Below are 13,552 nucleotides of genomic sequence, written 5' to 3' on the forward strand. Positions count from 1 at the left end.
ATGAGTCATTCACGTCATCAGGAGAGTCGTCAAGGGAGCCATCAGGGGAGGCTTCCATCCCATCATTAGGAGAGTGCACAATAGGTGCTAATTAGAGCTATTGTTTAGTCACTAGCCTATAGCAGTCGGCCTCTCAGTAGGAGGGGTCTGGTTAGGTTAAAAACTCCAGCTTTTGTTGGCTTCTGGTTTATTCTTCTCTACAAGAGTCAAGACAGAAGTCAGACTACCAGAGCAAGAATTTTAGCTGAGGAAGCTTCTGTGATTTGAAGCGAAACGTCCTCATGTCAAGCAACCCAGTCCAGTCGAAGATTCAAGCTTGTCTACTATGGAAACCACCTGGACAACTGAGAGCCTACACAGAAATCTCTTGTGAACTTACACTCATAAAATAGATGTATTATTGACTCTTCTTCTATACCACAGAAGCAACATTTGGGATCTACATCTGTAAATTTGGATATAAACAAGTTTGTTGGATAAATACGATGTAAAATTTTCCAGTGTAGTTGTCTAATTTTATTATAAGTACAACATTGAAAGGGGTGTAGCCATATATGTTTCCAGTTTAAATCACTGTATTGAGAGCTCCAATAAGATTTACAGTTGGGTATATTCCTATTAGAATTTTGAATTGTATTCCTAATATATTTATTACTGCACTTTTGGCTATTAAATGGAACCCCATCAATCATTGTTGAGCCTATGGTATACTGAGTTTCCTTTTTCACATGTGCCTTCGTCAATTCTTTCAGTCCACTAGGAATACTTTTCACAACATAGTTAAATTCTTTAGAAGTGATTGGAAATTGGTGAATTCTTAAAAACATTTCATACGTAAATATTTTACCTTAATTGTCAAATATATCTTATATCTCTATCTATTTAGGCATAAAAAGTGTTTGATTCCGTGCAGTAATGTTCTCATTATAATACATAATACATGTGTGTGGTGGAAAAAAATGCTAAAAAGGCTTGTTGATAGAAAGCACACAATTTCAGCAGCAGTTTAGTGACACTGAAGGAAGACCTCCAACCTTTTCAAAAAATATTGTTGGGAATGTTGTTTCTTCTAGTTTAAAAGCAGGTGGGCCACGTGGTGACGTCTCCGAGGTGGGGGGGGGGGGGGGCTGTGCGTCCCCTAAAAAACGCCCCTGTGGCTTTTTACGGAACCAATTAAATCCCCTCCGCCTCCTGTTCACGCCGACACGAACGGGGCGTCGATTCGTGTATAAAACCACCACAGTAAGCTTTCAACAAATTAAAAAAAAAAAAAAAAAAATCAACCGAAGCAGCGGAAATACGTCGTTCCCCGCCGCCAGCATTTCCAACGAGGGGACGATATTTTCTGTGTTCCTCGGAGCGGCAGATGGCAGAGCAGGAGGAGATGACCGCCGACAGGCCGGTGCCTGGTGGCTCCCGCACGGGGCGCGCGGTGGCTGTCGCCCGGTTACTGCACCACGAGAGCTCCCGCCTTCTCCAGCTCTACGTGAGTAACAGTTTGCTTCATTAAAATCCCCAACCCGTTATTTGTGGCTTTGTTGTTGTTGTTTGCATTGAGGCAGCTACCTACCTGTCGAATTTGAATAGCATTGTTTTAATGTTTTTAATTTATTTTGTTGTAATATTTTACAAATGCTGAGCATTGAATCATACGAAATGCTGAAGTGTGTGTGTTTGTTTTTATTATTATTGTTGTTATTATTATTATAATTATACTTGCTGCCATCTGCCATTACCTAATCAATATAATCAATCAGTGGCCTAAAATAAACCTGAATTTATACTTTTTCAAGAGGGAGAGGGAGCGCTTCTTATTGGACCACACCCCAGAAGGAGGCCGCCTCGTGATCCTCTCGCTGGACTCCGAGGAGCCCACCATCGAGGAGCAGGTGCAGCTGACGCACTCGGCTCTCAGGCAGTGCTTGGGGCTCCTCCACTGTGTCATCCTGAAGGAAGAGGAGGAGTTTGGCGAGCTGGACGCCGACTATGAGACCATGAGGAAGAATGTCCGCACGAGGCTGGAGTACCTGCTCCACAGCACCAAAGTTCTGCTGGACACAGACGACACAACTGTGGAGGTCACGCCAGACCACCAGTGCACCGAGGTACAAAGACCTGAGATTTTCTTTTGGATGTCTAAATCTCGGTTGTGGCATCATCGCAACACTGCGCCTTTCGTGTAAAACAAAACTCTCCTATTTAGTTTCTCTTATTTTTATTACTGCCTATTTGTAAATCGGCGCACGTCATGAAGTTTGTGACTTGGCATTAAGTCAAGTCGGGCAGCATGCACTGGTGCTGTGTGTCACCACGTCCACCACACCATTGAACCGCCTTGGGTCCTGGGTGGCAGCCCATAGCGGCAATCCCAAGGTGGGGAGGAAGATCTTCTCTTGATTGATTCCCATCCCAGACGGGATGGTGTATGCAGTGAAAGTTTATATCCAGGGTCATTATAGAGATGCCTGTGTGTGGATTTGTTTAAGGTGGGAATGTTGTTGCACTCTGACAAACACACGGTTCTTTGCAGAGCCTTAGCCTGGTCCGATAGCATGGAGATCCCAAACATTTGGGGTATCAGGACCTGTTGCAGTCTTCATACATCTTCACAGCCATAGGGTTGCCTGATCTGCTGTTGAGGACTTCTTGGTTCACCCTCTTGTATTGTGTTCAAGGTTCCTGTTGGGACTTTGTGGTTACCATAATAGTGTTTACCGTGGTACCTTGGTCCATTACTCAAGGTGTCATGATGCAGACGAGGGGTTGGATCGTGACACCTAAAGGATGGGAACCATCCAGGCGTACAACCAGCTAGTAACCATCTGTATCAATCAATCAATCAATCAATTTTTTTATATAGCGCCAAATCACAACAAACAGTTGCCCCAAGGCGCTTTATATTGTAAGGCAAGGCCATACAATAATTATGTAAAACCCCAACGGTCAAAATGACCCCCTGTGAGCAAGCACTTGGCTACAGTGGGAAGGAAAAACTCCCTTTTAACAGGAAGAAACCTCCAGCAGAACCAGGCTCAGGGAGGGGCAGTCTTCTGCTGGGACTGGTTGGGGCTGAGGGAGAGAACCAGGAAAAAGACATGCTGTGGAGGGGAGCAGAGATTGATCACTAATGATTAAATGCAGAGTGGTGCATACAGAGCAAAAAGAGAAAGAAACAGTGCATCATGGGAACCCCCCAGCAGTCTACGTCTATAGCAGCATAACTAAGGTATGGTTCAGGGTCACCTGATCCAGCCCTAACTATAAGCTTTAGCAAAAAGGAAAGTTTTAAGCCTAATCTTAAAAGTAGAAAGGGTGTCTGTCTCCCTGATCTGAATTGGGAGCTGGTTCCACAGGAGAGGAGCCTGAAAGCTGAAGGCTCTGCCTCCCATTCTACTCTTACAAACCCTAGGAACTACAAGTAAGCCTGCAGTCTGAGAGCGAAGCGCTCTATTGGGGTGATATGGTACTACGAGGTCCCTAAAATAAGATGGGACCTGATTATTCAAAACCTTATAAGTAAGAAGAAGAATTTTAAATTCTATTCTAGAATTAACAGGAAGCCAATGAAGAGAGGCCAATATGGGTGAGATATGCTCTCTCCTTCTAGTCCCCGTCAGTACTCTAGCTGCAGCATTTTGAATTAACTGAAGGCTTTTTAGGGAACTTTTAGGACAACCTGATAATAATGAATTACAATAGTCCAGCCTAGAGGAAATAAATGCATGAATTAGTTTTTCAGCATCACTCTGAGACAAGACCTTTCTGATTTTAGAGATATTGCGTAAATGCAAAAAAGCAGTCCTACATATTTGTTTAATATGCGCTTTGAATGACATATCCTGATCAAAAATGACTCCAAGATTTCTCACAGTATTACTAGAGGTCAGGGTAATGCCATCCAGAGTAAGGATCTGGTTAGACACCATGTTTCTAAGATTTGTGGGGCCAAGTACAATAACTTCAGTTTTATCTGAGTTTAAAAGCAGGAAATTAGAGGTCATCCATGTCTTTATGTCTGTAAGACAATCCTGCAGTTTAGCTAATTGGTGTGTGTCCTCTGGCTTCATGGATAGATAAAGCTGGGTATCATCTGCGTAACAATGAAAATTTAAGCAATACCGTCTAATAATACTGCCTAAGGGAAGCATGTATAAAGTGAATAAAATTGGTCCTAGCACAGAACCTTGTGGAACTCCATAATTAACTTTAGTCTGTGAAGAAGATTCCCCATTTACATGAACAAATTGTAATCTATTAGACAAATATGATTCAAACCACCGCAGCGCAGTGCCTTTAATACCTATGGCATGCTCTAATCTCTGTAATAAAATTCTATGGTCAACAGTATCAAAAGCAGCACTGAGGTCCAACAGAACAAGCACAGAGACGAGTCCACTGTCCGAGGCCATAAGAAGATCATTTGTAACCTTCACTAATGCTGTTTCTGTACTATGATGAATTCTAAAACCTGACTGAAACTCTTCAAATAGACCATTCCTCTGCAGATGATCAGTTAGCTGTTTTACAACTACCCTTTCAAGAATTTTTGAGAGAAAAGGAAGGTTGGAGATTGGCCTATAATTAGCTAAGATAGCTGGGTCAAGTGATGGCTTTTTAAGTAATGGTTTATTTACTGCCACCTTAAAAGCCTGTGGTACATAGCCAACTAACAAAGATAGATTGATCATATTTAAGATCGAAGCATTAAATAATGGTAGGGCTTCCTTGAGCAGCCTGGTAGGAATGGGGTCTAATAAACATGTTGATGGTTTGGATGAAGTAACTAATGAAAATAACTCAGACAGAACAATCGGAGAGAAAGAGTCTAACCAAATACCGGCATCACTGAAAGCAGCCAAAGATAACGATACGTCTTTGGGATGGTTATGAGTAATTTTTTCTCTAATAGTTAAAATTTTGTTAGCAAAGAAAGTCATGAAGTCATTACTAGTTAAAGTTAATGGAATACTCAGCTCAATAGAGCTCTGACTCTTTGTCAGCCTGGCTACAGTGCTGAAAAGAAACCTGGGGTTGTTCTTATTTTCTTCAATTAGTGATGAGTAGAAAGATGTCCTGAGCAACAGACTCTTTTTCCAGGCTAAGTGAAGATCTTCTAAATTAGTGAGACGCCATTTCCTCTCCAACTTACGGGTTATCTGCTTTAAGCTGCGAGTTTGTGAGTTATACCACGGAGTCAGGCACTTCTGATTTAAAGCTCTCTTTTTCAGAGGAGCTACAGCATCCAAAGTTGTCTTCAATGAGGATGTAAAACTATTGACGAGATACTCTATCTCCCTTACAGAGTTTAGGTAGCTACTCTGCACTGTGTTGGTATATGGCATTAGAGAACATAAAGAAGGAATCATATCCTTAAACCTAGTTACAGCGCTTTCTGAAAGACTTCTAGTGTAATGAAACTTATTCCCCACTGCTGGGTAGTCCATCAGAGTAAATGTAAATGTTATTAAGAAATGATCAGACAGAAGGGAGTTTTCAGGCAATGCTGTTAAGTCTTCTATTTCCATACCATAAGTCAGAACAAGATCTAAGATATGATTAAAGTGGTGGGTGGACTCATTTACTTTTTGAGCAAAGCCAATAGAGTCTAATAATAGATTAAATGCAGTGTTGAGGCTGTCATTCTCAGCATCTGTGTGGATGTTAAAATCACCCACTATAATGATCTTATCTGAACTAAGTACTAAGTCAGACAAAAGGTCTGAAAATTCACAGAGAAACTCACAGTAACGACCAGGTGGACGATAGATAATAACAAATAAAACTGTTTTTTGGGACTTCCAATTTGGATGGACAAGACTAAGAGACAAGCTTTCAAATGAATTAAAGCTCTGTCTGGGTTTTTGATTAATTAATAAGCTGGAATGGAAGATTGCTGCTAATCCTCCTCCTCGGCCCGTGCTACGAGCATTCTGACAGTTAGTGTGACTCGGGGGTGTTGACTCATTTAAACTAACATATTCATCCTGCTGTAACCAGGTTTCTGTTAGGCAGAATAAATCAATATGTTGATCAATTATTATATCATTTACCAACAGGGACTTAGAAGAGAGAGACCTAATGTTTAATAGACCACATTTAACTGTTTTAGTCTGTGGTGCAGTTGAAGGTGCTATATTATTTTTTCTTTTTGAATTTTTATGCTTAAATAGATTTTTGCTGGTTGTTGGTGGTCTGGGAGCAGGCACCGTCTCTACGGGGATGGGGTAATGAGGGGATGGCAGGGGGAGAGAAGCTGCAGAGAGGTGTGTAAGACTACAACTCTGCTTCCTGGTCCCAACCCTGGATAGTCACGGTTTGGAGGATTTAAGAAAATTGGCCAGATTTCTAGAAATGAGAGCTGCTCCATCCAAAGTGGGATGGATGCCGTCTCTCCTAACAAGACCAGGTTTTCCCCAGAAGCTTTGCCAATTATCTATGAAGCCCACCTCATTTTTTTGGACACCACTCAGACAGCCAGCAATTCAAGGAGAACAGGCGGCTAAACATGTCACTCCCGGTCCGATTGGGGAGGGGCCCAGAGAAAACTACAGAGTCCGACATTGTTTTTGCGAAGTTACACACCGATTTAATGTTAATTTTAGTGACCTCCGATTGGCGTAACCGGGTGTCATTACTGCCGACGTGAATTACAATCTTACCAAATTTACGCTTAGCCTTAGCCAGCAGTTTCAAATTTCCTTCAATGTCGCCTGCTCTGGCCCCCGGAAGACAATTGCCTATGGTTGCTGGTGTCGCTAACTTCACATTTCTCAAAAAAGAGTCGCCAATAACCAGAGTTTGATCCTCGGCGGGTGTGTCGTCGAGTGGGGAAAAACGGTTAGAAATGTGAACGGGTTGGCGGTGTACACGGGGCTTCTGTTTAGAACTACGCTTCCTCCTCACAGTCACCCAGTCAGCCTGCTTGGGATCAGCCAGGGGGGAACTAACGGCGGCTAAGCTACCTTGGTCCACACCGACTACAGGGGCCTGGCTAGCTGTAGAATTTTCCACGGTGCAGTATCCGAGTCTCCAATTCGCCCAGCCTGGCCTCCAAAGCTACGAATAAGCTACACTTATTACAAGTACCATTACTGCTAAAGGAGGCCGAGGAATAACTAAACATTTCACACCCAGAGCAGAAAAGTGCAGGAGAGACAGGAGAAGCCGCCATGCTAAATTGGCTAAGAGCTAGTAGCTACGCTAACCTAGCGGATTCCTAAAAACATGCAAAGTGAATAATTTAGAGGTGATTCAGCAGAAGGAGTGCTTTAGTTAAGGCACGTAAAGATTACACTGGGAAACAAATCGTAATCTAGATAACTAGATCAATCTAACTGCGCAGATTAAACAGCTAACAGATACAGAAAAACACCGCTGTGCTCCGGAACAGGAAGTGATACAATACCGCAGTGAGAGCCAACCACCAGTAGAGGCAAGCAGCCTCAACTCAAAGTGCATCCATGCAAGATAATTTCAATGATGTGTATTTCAATGTATGATGAAACACAGGGGTCCTGTTGGCCTTCTCCTTCTGCTGGATCATACTCTGAGAAAGAAGCCACATATCCAGAATACTGTAGCATATGACAACTGTTAATTTGACACAAACTCATTCCAGTGGTACACAAGGATCCTCCAAAGAGACAGGGTGCCGCAAACAGCTCGTCATCACCTGAGGCCACATACAGTGAGACAGGAAGCTTTTGGACTCTGATGATTTGAACCTTCATCCTGCTGTAAAGATACCAGCATCGTCAAATGCAGTAGCATTAAATACCACCCTAATAACCCCATATAATGCTACACGGCAATGCCCTGTATGTCAGTGGTGTTCAGTCATGAAAATGACATTGAACAAGAGGGACTTAAAGTGTAAAAAAAAAAAAAAGAAAAAAGTGGAATTCAGGAACCGCTAAAGTCAGAGAATGTGTGTATGTGTGTGGGGGGGAGGGGATTGCTGTTGATTATGTGTCACTGGTGAGTCATACCATGACTGAAGTGAAGAAGTCACTTCAAGAAGGCTAATGATGACTGAAATGGGAGGGCGTTGGGTGCTTACTCTCCATCACAGAAGCTGGACGAATGACTATGCGCCATAAGTGGTTTTGCAGTTTGAGATGTTTGCATTGATTTTTGTAATGTTGTACAATACAATTGAAGAGCCACTTTAAATTAATGACATGGTGAGCTTATATAGAAAAAAAATTAGCATGGTAATACAATTGAGATGGTCACATTAAACTGGATGACTTTGATGCGGTTATGCAGGGTAGTTTTTGTAGAATTTCCCAATCGAATACCACTTCAATGCAATGACCTATGCAATCACTTCTTGAAAATTTAGGTTTGGATGACAGTAGATTAATTGCACGTGACTCCTGCAACAGGTGTCAGCGGGCTGCCATGCAAGATTGCTCAGTTGCATGCACTACTGGTGTGCGGGTGTAAAAAAAAAAAAAAAACACAAGTTTTTCTCGTGCCAGACTCCATTGATATAATCGGCTTCATTATCAAGACACTTGTCAAAACTATTGTGAGTGTTTCACAATTGGATTAGCTTCTGGTCTCAAATTGCCTGAATGCTACATTGTGTAGGATTCAGGACAATGGGAGTCACCCTCTGCACACCGCCATCAGCAACCAGAAGAACCTCTTCAACCACAGACTGCTCCTTCCCAAGTGCAGGACCAACAGACTGAAAACTCCTTAGTCCCTCAGGCCATCGAACTGTACAACTCCTCACTCGGGGGGCAGTATTTCTGTTATTTATATTTGTGTATTAAAATTTGCAAATTGTTTTTTACTTTTTACTTTCACTTCTCTTACTCTGTGTGCTTCTTACCCTGTATGCTGCCAATACCAATTCATTAATCCCAAGGGATTAATAAAGTTCTACCTAGTCTATCAGATTCAGGGTATAAATGGAATATAGTATTCTTAAAAGGAATATGGGCATTTCCTGGGTTTGTTTCCAACCTGGTCCTTTCTGTGTGGAGTTTCCATGTTCTCCCCATGTTTGCTTGGATTTCCTCCGTGTGCTCCGGCTTCCTCCCACTGCCAAAGATGTGCCGGTTCAGTGAACTGATGACTCTAAATTGAGGTGTTTGTGGGTGTATTTGCCTGTATATGCCGAACCCTGGGCTTGTAGTTGGCTCAAACCTTTATTTGAAATACTGATTGCATTGCAGGAAAAAGGGAGTTTGATTTCTCTCTGTCTGTGCAGGAAGTTGATGGTGCCATGGGGCCTTTTGCTTTGAAAATGTGGACCTACCGAGTGCTGCTGGAAGTAATCCACTGGGCTAAGCATGCTGTCCAGACCCTTCATGACTTACACACAGAGAGGGAAGGAACAGAGGAGATCTGATGTTTATTTTTTCCTTTTAGGCAACCAGCATCTGTGAACTCACTCGATACTAACAGCCACCTTTTCCTTTTTTGTCTGCTAAAGTTACCTGGTGTGCAATATACTCTGTGCACTAGAAGCGACTAGAAAGCGCTTTGGCAAAACAACGCATAACCAAGCTGCTTTAACAAAGTCCGCTTTGTTCAGTCACTGGCATTTCCGCTGTCGGTGCTCAAATGTGCTCTATTTTGTTGTATTTGCTGGTCGTACCGTTAATAGAAAAAGTGGATGCAGAGTTTTAACTATAAAGGTTTTGGAAATAATCATATTTATTATGTTATTTATTTAAATAGATTGACATATTTGGGGAAATAATTCTGTGTTCTTTCATAAGAACGCTAGAATTTAACTTGCTGGAATGTACCGATAAATATCGTAGCTGACAAACTGTGAATGTGTGTTTTTTTGTTTGTTTGTTTTTTTAACCAGTTGAATTGCCTATTTTAATGTACCACATTACAATCAGATCAGGTTGAGCTCAACCCCAATTTGTATCTTCCACGTGCAGGATGAGAGCTTGTATGGATGGTATACCATATACTGGAATGTGCTGCTACACTGGTCTTATTTCATACTATTTTCCAGTAGGTTTGCACTGTCTGTAGCTGAAGTATCAAAGACTTTCTCACTGTCGTGTTACATGTTAAGGCTGACTGACGGAGCGGTTACTAACAGTGTGCTTTACCTCATCAATAACTGTAAGTGCATTGAAGAATAAAACTCAGTCTTAACCACACGTGCAGATGTCTGATTCACTTCAAGGGGTTGTATAGTATAAAATAAGTTTTTAATCTGCCTCTTACAGTTGTGTAGTGTATTTGGGTTTTTATGTTATTCTTACATTTCCCTGCCTCTGCATGTAGAAACGTTCCCACAACAGTAATTGGGTGATTCTTAGACTACGGGCACTTATGTCCTTTGATCATATTGTATGAAAAACAGAAAAGGGAAATTTCACACTTGTATAGTTATCTTTACAATGAAAGTGTGTTAATAAATTTATTCTAGTAGTCTATGATGACTTTTTCACCTTTTTTCAGCATCATTATATGCAAACATTGCCGTTTTGTGCTTGTCCCACACCCAGACTTTTGATCTTCAATGATAAAAATGAATGGTAAAGAAATGTTTTTTCTAATGTTTTAAAATATCTCTGAATAAAATATCAGTAAACTAATCAAAACATAATTGGGGTATTCAATGTCATACAACTGTTGCGATTTTTTTTTAAACAAAATGTAGTCCCACACTGTTGCCGTAATTTCCACCACAACACTTTAATGTCCCTTTAAACAGTTTGTATGAAAGATTGTTTGGGTAGTTTCTATGGAGATAAACAGTGACATCAGAGCACATGTATATTAGCGCCAAATCACAAGCAGTTGCCCCAAGGCGCTTTATATTGTAAGGCAATGGTGTGGTGGAAATTACATTTACAAGGCCAATAGTGCCTGTAGTTAAAGAATCACCCAATTAAGTTATGTGTAAGTCAGTTTGTTTTGCACTTCTGTGACTTAAGTTGCATAGGAGTCAAAATCTGAACTCCCCTTAGATGTTCTTTCAGTACTTCTGGTTGCACATGTGCACAAGGGATCTGGCCCTCTACTATATACCGGCTATAGTTTTGTCAGTGCCTCTTGCAAGACCCTTTACATACACAAAAATATAGTTCTGTCAGTGCCTGAACCCGCAGAGAGACTTTGCACATAAACTGGGAACTGTGCGCTGGTTTATAGACTCCATAGGTGTTGCCATATAAGTGAGTGGCATAGCAACAGCTCTCCATGAGGTAACTGGATCTGTCCAGAGTTTTCCCATGGCTTCAAATAACACGCCAAAGTACTTTTTCCAAGTTGGAGATCTTAAAGGCTTGACTTTTGAGTTCTCTGAACCCCATATATAGTCACTATTCTGGGACTTCCACCTGTACACGTGCATTGAGTCCCGTGTGGTACCGGACCCCTATCGCATTCTAGATACTAATCTGGGACTTCCAGATTCCAGGTATGAGATGTGTAGCTATTGTTCAGGCATTGCTAATTCAGTCGCACTTACCCCAACTATAATCTATTGGCTAAGGAACTTAAAAAAAAAAAAAAAGACAGCTAAAAAGCTTCTAGAATAGAATAGATGTTTATTGTCATTGCATTTCTGGAATGAAATTCTGGTGGCACTTTCCAAACAGCTATACACCAAAAACAACACAACAGCAGCTTTAAAAAAAAAAAACAGCATCACTGGATGGCGAGACCTTCTTAAAATACCCAAAAAAAAGTGCTAATAAATTATTGAGGTCCTTAATGCTTAGCGAAGTAGGATAGTTTTAGATATGTAAACAGACTATTATTTATTGCACATGTTATCTGTTACTGAATGTGTTTGTGGGTGGGGGACGTTGGGTGATGGAGGCAACAGTTCTGGGGAAAAAGCTGTTCCTTAGCCTATTAATCTGTGTCCTTACAGTGCAGTATCTCTTCCCCAACAGCAGAGGAACAAACGGAATGCTCCGGGTGGCTGTTATCCTTGCAGATGGCCCATGCTTTCCTCTGCAAGTGCTCAACATACAGAGTCTAAATCCGGGACCTCAGCTCTTACAATCCTCTGTGCTGTCTTCACCACCTGGGATAGATCTTCTCTGTCCGCTGCCGTGTAGTTGCTGTACCACACTGTGCAGTCCTGGGGGAGAATGCTCTCAATGGTACTTCTGTAGATGTTCCTGAGACCAGCCAGCTTCATCTTCTTCAGGAAGAACATCCTCTGCTGGGATTTTTTTCACCAGGTTGTGGGTGTGTCATCGTGTCCATGTCAGTGTCGGTGAAAAATTGTTGTTCCCCCATATCTGCATACTGGGCCAAGGTTATCTATCACCTGCTGGCCTGTGTTGACAGAACAGGTTGTGTTTCTCTGAGTCTATGACAAAACATCTGTTTCCCAGACTACTTGAAGGCTACGTCTGTATTATGGCTTTGTTTTAGGCAGGGGTCCTTAAGAAAGCTCTGAGTTTCGAAGATCGGAAGACTCTGTTTTATGTTTGCTTGCATGTCCATTGGGAGTCTCTACAGACGTTAATGTTTTTAAAATGCAATTAAATTTTTCTCTCTGCATCGTATTTTGATTCCTGGTGGTTCTTGCTCACTGGTCTCATTTCTCTGCTGGCTTCATCATGAAAATTACACAACAGTCAGGTGATGGGGGTGCCAAGGAACTTAACTAAGTCCACCCTCTCCACGGTTTCTCTGCTGATGTGTAGTGGGGGCTGTGAGTCTCTCCTGGTCCTCCAGAAGTCTATGATGACCTCAATGGAGACCGCATCCTCTGTAGATATGTTCACCTGATATGCGAACTGATGAGTGTCCAGGGATGCTGTTTTTGATGTGTACTGACACCATGCTCTCAAAGCACTTCATAATGACTGGGGTGAGTCAACTGGGTGATAGTCATTGAGGGTTGTGACAGCAGGCTTTTTTTTGGCACAGGATCAATAGTTTTACTGATGGACCCTACATTCATAAACTGGAAATGGTATGAGCATAAGTCTGGACCTACGCTTCAAACAAGTTATCTGTCGGTGTGAATGAAGAAACCAACAGGTGTTGCGTGACGATCTGTTTAAATACAGGAACCAGTAGACGACATTGACATGGAGATAGCTGACGTCGAGTCACCTTTTACTTTTCACACGATCCTGAACAGCTTTACCTTATATGTAAACTGCAATAGATATAAAATTGTAGGCTCCACCACTGGCAAAGCTTATAAATTGTGTCTAAGTACCTTTTTCCTTGTGAAAAAGGTGAGATTAGCTGACAAGAAACGATGACCCTGAGGTTTTGAACATTCCCAAATTTGTGAGATTGAATCTGAGTTGGGAAGACCTACATCTCTAAATTGGGTTAAGTAGGTAAAGAAAATGGATTGATGAATGGATGGATAATCTCAAAATTGTTAGCCTGCATTAGCAACCAGTAGACAGTGTAAAGGGGAACAATCCCTTTAAAGAGTGTGACCCTAGGACCTTTGTGGCCGGGACGGCGGTGGAATCGAACCCTGGACGGCTCGCACTAAAGACCATTCCTGTACCAGGTCAGCCAAAGGGGAATTCCCCATTAGCCAACCTAGTGGGAACGTCTTTTCAATCAGGACCCAGGA

Source organism: Thalassophryne amazonica, chromosome 23, assembly GCF_902500255.1.
Source record: "Thalassophryne amazonica chromosome 23, fThaAma1.1, whole genome shotgun sequence".
NCBI lineage: Eukaryota > Metazoa > Chordata > Actinopteri > Batrachoidiformes > Batrachoididae > Thalassophryne > Thalassophryne amazonica.